This window comes from Pelecanus crispus, chromosome 7, assembly GCF_030463565.1.
Source record: "Pelecanus crispus isolate bPelCri1 chromosome 7, bPelCri1.pri, whole genome shotgun sequence".
Taxonomy (NCBI): Eukaryota; Metazoa; Chordata; class Aves; order Pelecaniformes; family Pelecanidae; genus Pelecanus; species Pelecanus crispus.
Window position 1 is genome coordinate 21,866,803 of NC_134649.1, and position 9,160 is coordinate 21,875,962.

Sequence of the window (9,160 nt, forward strand, 5' to 3'; positions counted from 1 at the left end):
CTGGACACACTCCAGCACCTCAATGTCCTGCTTGTAGTGAGGAGCCCAAAACTGGACACAGTATTCCAGGTGCGGCCTCACCAGTGCCAAGTACAGGGGGACGATCACCTCCCTGCTCCTGCTGGCCACACTATTCCTGATACAAGCCAGGATGCTGTTGGCCTTCTTGGCCACCTGGGCACACTGCTGGCTCATGTTCAGCTGGCTGTTGACCAACACCCCGAGGTCCTTTTCACCGGGCAGCTTTCCAGCCACTCTTCCCCAAGCCTGTAGCGTTGCATGGGGTTATTGTGACCCAAGTGCAGGACCCGGCACTTAGCCTTGTTGAACCTCATACAGTTGGCCTTGGCCCATTGATACAGCCTGTCCAGATCCCTCTGCAGGGCCATCCTACCCTTGAGCAGATCAACACTCCCACCCAATTTGGTGTCATCTGCAAACTTACTGAGGGCACACTCAATCCCCTCATCCAGATCATGATAATAATCCAGTAGTGATAATTTGCATTTGCAGGCATGCATTAGAAAAGTAAAACTGTATTCTTGCTTTTGGAACGAACAGTGCAGTAGATGTAATAGAAATGAATTAAATCCATTTGAATTAATTAGGTAGTAAAGAAGAATCTCATGCTTTTCATCAGCTCCTGAAGAGGTAATCATAAGCTTCTTCGATACTTTGAAGTGTGTAATAGCCTGGAAAGGTCCATGAACATTGAAGCATGCATAGTAAAAATGACTGATTACCTGACAAACATTTTCCTAATTAATCTTTTCATTCATTGTTTGGAATTACAGTTAGCAAATGAGAGCATCCATTTGTCAGAGTATTGTAAACCAGCGAACAGAGGTGGGAACTGGGGCTATCAATGTTAAGTAGGAAGGGCAACAATGGTGAAATTCAGTCTTTCATGTGTTCTGGAGCAGGAGAGATCTTTTACTGCTTTGATTCCCACCCATCTGATTTTGTAGCTCCCAGGAATGCCAGTCATGACTTGCAATCCATTAATTGCCCTTCACTGGTAGTAAATGATCTCATAGGAGTCACTCCATTCATTTCTTCACTTTTTGATGGACTTGTACACTGTGAGCTTTCAGGTAGTGATCAAATGTTGGAAGCGAGGTCCATTTTATTGCCACAGAAGGGATGTGGAAGGAACCAGGAGCACCGTTCATGACTAAGGGAGGGTGAAAAAAAAAAAAAAGGTTGAGATTAGTTTATTATCTTTTCTTTGTATCATCTGACTTAACCTACATGAAATACAATTTTCACTAATGAAGGCATATATACACATATATACACTGCATTTAAATACAATTTCCATTCACTGATTATGTAATAATATATCCTTGTTCTAATACATCGGATGGCATGCAGGATGTTTATGTGCTCTAATTTGATTTATTCTAACACACATTTGATACCAGTCGTTGTGGTGTCATGGTAAGTATTGGCATGCTGGAGGGAGACCTTTCGGGTTTGAGAAGCACCACAGAAAAACAGGGTTTGAAGCTAAAAGCCTGATGTTAGACAGACTCTGAAACAATCTTCTCATATAGATCCAAAGGACTGATACAAAAGTTCAAAAAGCAAGATATGAAAAAGTTCCATTTAGAAACAGGTTACTGCTATTGGCAGCTTCCCCAGAGGTACGTTAACATTGTTTTTATTAAGATGTAGGTTGGCTTCAAAGTCCACTCTGATGCTGCACAGCAACTTAAATCTGTGTAGTTCATCCACTTCATGCTGTGAGAAAAAGGGAGAAACCATGGCACTGTCCATTCTGTTCTTTGGAGTCTTTTATACCAAACTAGAAATAGCACCTTCTCCCTTCTCACTCCCCCATCATTACATCTTCTGCACGAGCTCTCTGCCAGCTCCAGTCAGCTTGTTTTTCAGGATCTATATCCTGGAAAATGGTTTCAGTGTAACATTACTTTTCCTTTGGCAGCAGAGCCTGCTAACAAAGCCCTTCTTGTCTCCACACCTGCAGGCATATGCTCCTGTCCCTGCAGTGCCTCACTCCCTTACCAGCTGGGCCAATGCAACTATTTGAAGAGAGGGTGATGCTTTTTTATTCACAAGCAGCTGGGCACTGCTTAAGAAGTGACTGGGGGATGGGAACTTCTTAAATAAGACCTGCTGTCAAGGAAAGGTTTGTGAAACCTCACAGCGTAGTTCGATGAGATTTCCCTTTCTGCAGTAGCGTTGGCTTCAGCTGCCTTCTGCTGGCTTCTCCATTCTCCCTAACCCTTCTTCACATGGCAGCAACAAAGATACTGGTATAAGTATTTGTGTAACCATGGAGACCAAGAGGAGGGAGCAGATTATGGTAAAAAATAACTCAGGAAAGAAAAAGTTGTATTTTTAACCTGGATTTTTCCCCAGTCTGCTCACTGGATGGTCTGCAAGAGAATGTGCACCAACCCGCCTGTCAGGGCCGTGAATAGGCAGAAATGAACAGTGGGCAAGTGTGGGTTGTTTATTTGCTTTCAGCAGAAATGCTCCTCAGACTTCACCCTCCAAGAGCCTGGAATGTGTTTCACCTTACCTGATATTCACCAGTTTCTGTCTAGTCTTGACTGGCAATGTAAGCTACCTCCCCAGGTTGATTCTGTAACCAATAGAAAATGAAAGGGTCGTTCATCCCATCCTAAAGGAGTTTAAGATGAAATGGATCACATCCTGGAGGGACACCTCTCAATCCATTAAACATAGAGGACCCTAAGTGAGCAGTTTAGGTGTTTGGCCAGATGAGCTCTCCTGAATCTATGACTTCATTTTGGTTATGTGGTGGTGCACCGTGGGGGCATGGCTTGGGGGACACAGGGACATGGGGTGTCTCTGTAAGGTGTTGGTGGGGCCTCCCTGCCTTAGATGCTAAGTACCCTTATCAGAGTTCATTACATAATCTGCAGCTGAAGTGCTTTTGAAGAAAATATCATTGAAATATTTAATTCTTTTAACTGCTATTTCTCTACCTTGTCTGGAAAATTGATGAATCTTTTAAAAAAAACCCCAAACTCCTTAAAAAACTAGCTATAGTCACAAACCAGTTAGCACGACTGCCTTGCTTCTGGAAAACAGCACTACCAAACTGTTCTCTCGGTGCCATCTGTAGCTGCTATGAGCTGCTCCCAGATTTAGCATCTGTGTTTGTACACATACCTTTTAACAATGATCTTTGCAGTTTACTAATGGTTAACCCTAGTATACTGAGAGGAAAGAGGGTCTTGCAGTTAAAGCACATACTCTATGGATGGAGAACCTTGTCTGGATTCACTTTATGGTACTAGGAAGTTCATGTGACCTCTTTTTCTGATTTCCTCACGATTTCCTGAGGCTGTTGGTGTACCTCACAGGTGTATTATGAGTCTGTAGCTGACATCTAGGAGGTCTGGAGCTTCTGGAAAGCAGGAGTCCTACTGTAACTGTTGATCTCCTTCCCATGGATATTCTGCCTATTCCGTTAGGAATGGTCAGAGTGGTATCTTTATGGTTACTATTGACTGGCTTGGAGCAGATGCTCGGCATAATCCTGCCAGGCGTAAAGTGCCATGACATAGCTCCAGAGAAGTGTTTAAACACATCCATACATTCAGCTGTGGTTCCAGCAGAGTGAAAGGTCTGGAAAAAAACGCTTGGTACTTTCCAAATAGGTAAGGATAATTACAGGGAAAGTAACTTCTCTTGTATTTATAAAAACAATGTTTACTTCTGTGTTCTGTAAATCTCTCTTTTCCCTTCTAAATGTTGGTGTTTCCCAGCTGGCAGATACTTAGTCCTCTGCAGCTGTTACAAGGAAAATTAAACATCTTCCTTACCAGTTGTAGTTTGCTGAGTCGCAGTCTGAAATCAGCACTCTGTATAATTCTAGCAAGCCAACTGTGGTTCAGTATCCAGAAGTGGCAACAAAACAAACTGGTTATCAAGTAGGTGAATTCAGCTAGAAAAACTAGAAAATGTTAAGCCTTGTGTAGTATCCTCATCATTGTTTGTGGTGGTGCATCCCCCCCGCCCCCTTTTACCTCAGGAATTTCTGCCAGACCACAACCATTGTGTAGTGAGTTGGTCAATTAGGCGCCCCTTAATTGTACCAGAACTCCTACATAGTTGAAGCGGGGAGTGAGAACAACCAGTTACCTGGCAGGAATGAAACAAAGGTGGGGAACGAGAACAACCAGTTACCTGGCAGCCTTGAAAAAAGAGCAGCACCATGGTTACTGGAATTCCAGTAATTACTGACCCGGATTGTGGCTCGGATGGATGACTAAAGCCAATCATCTCACGATCCTATAAACGACAGTCGAGAGTGAGGCCCTTTGAGCTCTCCTGGACTGCAGCGGGCTGCACCAGCATCTCCCTCTGAGTGGGACACCTCTCAGAGCTAGCAAACTCTTAAAGTTTGCTAAAATTGGAGACCCGTTGCCGAAGACCGACAGTGGAGCCTGGGCTGAAACCCTTCGCTCCTCGAGGCTCAACCCTCGCTCATTGAGAAATGCCAAGGCATTAGACATGAATATTTCACTGAACTCAAGGGGAATTGTTAACAGGTATACCTTATATATATATGTATGCATTCATGTCTGTGTGTATGCACATGTAAATCAATTTAAGTAGTCTGTAGATGTATGATTTAATTATAAAGTGAGTCTTACACTGCTGCATTATCCTTATTCACATAAACCGTTGACCAAGTCTGGGACTAAGATTGGACCTAGGCGCACCTAGACGCCTCTCTGACAAGGAGTTTAGAAAGCAAGGGGGTCTGTTTTGAACCTCGTGACTCAACGGGAGGGTCCTCCTTATCCCCTGTATACACAATCTCTCTGTGAATCATTGCAACTCAGTGTAACTTAATTTCCCTTTTATGCACTTCCATGTAGTAATAGAGTGAACCTTGCCATCTTCGAATCTGTAACTAAGTCGCTGTTTTGGTCGATTTTGGCTAATCACTTTGTTAATCACTGATGATTGAGTGCTATTAAAATATCACAATCAAATCCTGAAATTTGTCACAAGTAAATTCTAAACTGCTACTAAATCAAACTGTGTAAAGTCACTCATTCATGATAAATTATCATCATCATCAGGATTCACAAACCTCCATTCGTGACATCGTTTTAGCACCTCTGTGTAGGCCAATTTTTCAGGGGAATAATTTATGTTGTCCAATCTTATGTGTATTTTAGCGCTCACTTAATGACGACCTAATATTTCAAACAAAATACAACTTATATAATGAGATACCTCGTTTCTGCCAGGATGTTATTAGGGTACCTGCTACAGTGATCTAATGAGATTGACCTTCATTTCATAACAAATTGCTCTCCTCCTGGAACTATTTTTAATGGCTTTCTTGATTTATGCAAAAGGACCTATAGCGATAGCCTTCATTTGGCATGATTCAAATAATTATAAATTTTACGAAAATGACAAGTTACTTTAAAGTGCTACTATATTTTTGCCATGTTACACACTGGCTGAGTGCAACATTATGAAAGTCTCATGTGGCTTTGTTCTCTCTGCAAAGAACAAAATAAATGAGTTTAGTACGTAATGGGTAGAAGATAAAAAACATGTAATTGCCAACACTGCCTGTGTTTTAGCAGCGCACAGGCTTTCACCTTGAGTGTATCTTACTCCCTGGAGTGCTATTTGCTGCCATCTACTGGACATTGCTCAAAATTTCAAGGAGACGATCAAATCGGCGCTATAATAAATTTCTGTTCTGATATTCAAAGCCACAGTGCATGTGACTTCTAATGTATATTTTAATGAGATTAATCCTTTTTTAAAGGGTGATGAAGGAGAAAAAGAGGAATCCATATTCTGAATATTTGTGCTGATTGTGTTAAAATTATTGATTAGTTGAAGCAGGGTGGTTATAGAGGGAAAATGAGTAGGAGATGGCTACAACTGGCATTTTATTAATAATAAATAAGAATACTATGCTATTCTGTAGTTATTTTAATCTGAAAAGCCTAAGTACCTTACTAGTATTATTTAATCCTCACCACATCCTCAGAAGATTTCTTTTATTACATGGTACCAGTTTTATGGACTGATGTCACGTATCCACTGTGAGGCAGATTTTCAGGCTTTGCATATGTATTTCTCATTGCAGGAAAAATAAGTGATATAAAAATGATATGACTAAATATTTTCTTAGTGCACCTTATGCATTTCTCCCATATTTTCCATACTTTCTGCAGACCTGGCTGCAAATGTCATGCTTGGAAATGCCTCTTCAAAAATCCCAACACCAAGACTGTTCTGAATAAACAGCTTAATCAAAATGTGCTTTGAGGTGGAAGAGTTAGATGGAAGTGAAACTTTAAAGGAAAGGCTACACAAAAATAACAAGAATGATGTATTTCCTCAAAGACCATACGTGTTCCCATGTTACGATAAAGAACTTCCAAATCTGTATGTACAGCACCATCTGGTGACTTCTGCACAGCAGGATCCCAAAGCAGGGATTTATGTACCTTGCCACATTGTAGACAGTGAGTCAGTTGATATCCCCCCAGCAGACCTGCTCCTTATGTTCTCACTGCCAGGTACAACTTCCTCACAACTGCAGAAATATGCTTTCATTCCTCTTTCCAGGCTTTGGCTGTTGTCATTGTTATTTGTGCAGACAAGCAGAAGGATTTGCTGGTGCTTGTGGTCTTCTCCTCATGTCTTACTATGCATGCCTGCTTTCCTTTTATCCAGGAAGGGCTCCACAGGCAAAGCTCACTGTTTACAGTCCCAGTCTTGGTAGTAGCCAGCAAGCACATAGATCATTATCTGGCACCTAGCCTTTCTTGGCTGCTCATCTTCCAGCCTGACTGAGACAGCAATTCAGTCTGTGCCTTTCACTTCTGCTGCCCACTGTTCGAGGCTGTCCTCTATTTTGCAGCTGTCCCATATAATGCCACGTTCACTTTGCTACAGAATAAACACAGGTGAGATCTGTCTAGATCACCACTTTGCTGTAGGGTGTGGATGGTATAGGGTGGTGGTTGTTGGTGTTCACTTCCACAAAACCAATGAGTTGGGTAAACTTTGTAAACATCATCCTTGGGTGCCTTAACTATTTGTGGATACATGGATTTTGAGCAGTCTTGTCCCAGAAATCGTTAGACTTCAAGAGGTTTTGTTTTTCCCGTAAGCAAAGAGCAGGTAAAAGATTTGGAGCTTAATTGTCCAGTGCATTACACCATAGTACCATTGATTTCAGTAGAGTTCTATTTCATCTTAAACCCAAGGTAATTGACTGGAATATCAGGTTTTTAACCCATAAATCCACTATATCCCACACATCTCAGGCAATCACCTCAGCAGCCGTGGATCTCTGAATCACTTGCATGAGTTTCCTTACCACTGAAGAAAATATATCATCTCCTTTGTTTCAGTAGAATAGCCCATGGACTTAGCAAAAACATCATGTATCTGTGTCTAGATACAGCATATGAAGTTCTTCCTCCAGCAGTATTCACACAAATGCAGCAGGAATGAAGTGCTGTTACTAAGGCTTATTTAATTTTTTTCACGTAGCAGCTTTCTTACTTCGTTAGAAAAGAGTTTCTTATAATTTGGCACAGTGGACTGAGCTGGTTACAAAACCAGTTAATATTGTAGGTGAGAAGTAGTAGAGTGCTGGCAGTTTATCTGATGACTTGTTCTGCTGAAGCAGACAGGTGTATCTATTTTAGCAGTAAGGGAAGAATGAGGATCAGAGATCACACATTTGCCAATGATACTGCATTGTATAAAATCTCCCTCCCAGAGTGTCCAAAGTCTTTTGCTTTCTGATGAAACAACCTGGCATGACATATGTGTCAGCTTGCATGGCTGTGAAGCCTGCAAGGAGGCTGTGAGGATATTTTGGAAGGGTAGAAAACTTACTGACCATTAAAATACTGCTTTATACTGAGATTTAATTCCATAAGGGATGAACCCTATTGTAAATACAGAAGCCAGTAGCTCTGTAAACCATTGAGGAAATCTGTATGTCATCATTTGAAAGCTCATATTTTCATCTTAATTTTTTGTTGTTTTAATCCCTTGGGAACTTCTCTGTAGTGAAAGACATGGCATATATTAGTGTAGGCTTTTAAAATATATTTGTATATAAGCAATAGGGAGAACATATGCTATAGTACTGTTATTGATTGATTTTGGTTAAAAAAGCAACAATAAAACCCAGTGACAACAGAGGCAAAAGATCAAATTTGGAAATTCTTAACTGTAATAACAGAGTCCCTTTGAAATATACTTACAAGGACGGTCCTGACTGTGCTGGATTTGTCCGATAAAAGCTTTGTTCTCTTTTCTCTTGTTGACAGTTGGAGTACTAATGCTCCCAGTAACCTGCGTGGTACAAAGGGACAGGAATCCTGTTGCTCTTTTCTTGAGGGTAACAAGCATCTCCATTTACCCACACCTAATGGAAAGTGGCAGGTCGGTGTTGAGGACAGATGAAGTTTACTGACCCTGTAAGGAATGCAGTGCCAGCCTGGTCAGGTTGCGTTTCTTACCCTTTCCCATTCTGAACAACCAGAACTTTGGGACAAGGCAATATTGATGTGGGGCATGTGAAGCTTTCTGTTCACAGCAAGCATCCTGCTCACTGCAGATCCTTTGCTCACCTCACTTTGTGTGGTATAGTTGCTGAGGCAAATGGTTGCAGGGTGGCTAGCCGCTGGACCTTGGTACCTCCAACCGTGGGTCCCACCATAGGATAACTTTGCCAGGGATCCGCTGCCTTTGTATTAAGAGCTTCTAACTTCTGAGGTTTTATAGTTAAGTCATTTAACTGTCTAGGGGTTCCTAGGCCGATGGCCATGCTGTTTTACCATCTGACACACTCAGCACATACATAAGCATGTGTTACAGCTGCTTCTTTAATATCTTTTGTCTGCATGCCATAAGATGGGCTCTGAGATGTTTTGAATGAGCATAGCTCGGTGGAGCTATCTTAATTTACATTCAGACCTCCACAGACAAGATGCACCTTTGTAAAATGCATACCTGCATCCAAAATGCAGCCTCCTTGTGCAGGCAAACTCCTGCCAAGCTAGAGATCTGCCGTGTGCAGGGAGATTCTCTGAGTCTGGAGTCCAGTGAGTTGCACACTGTACTTAGGCATTTTTCCTGACTGTAATTGCAATTG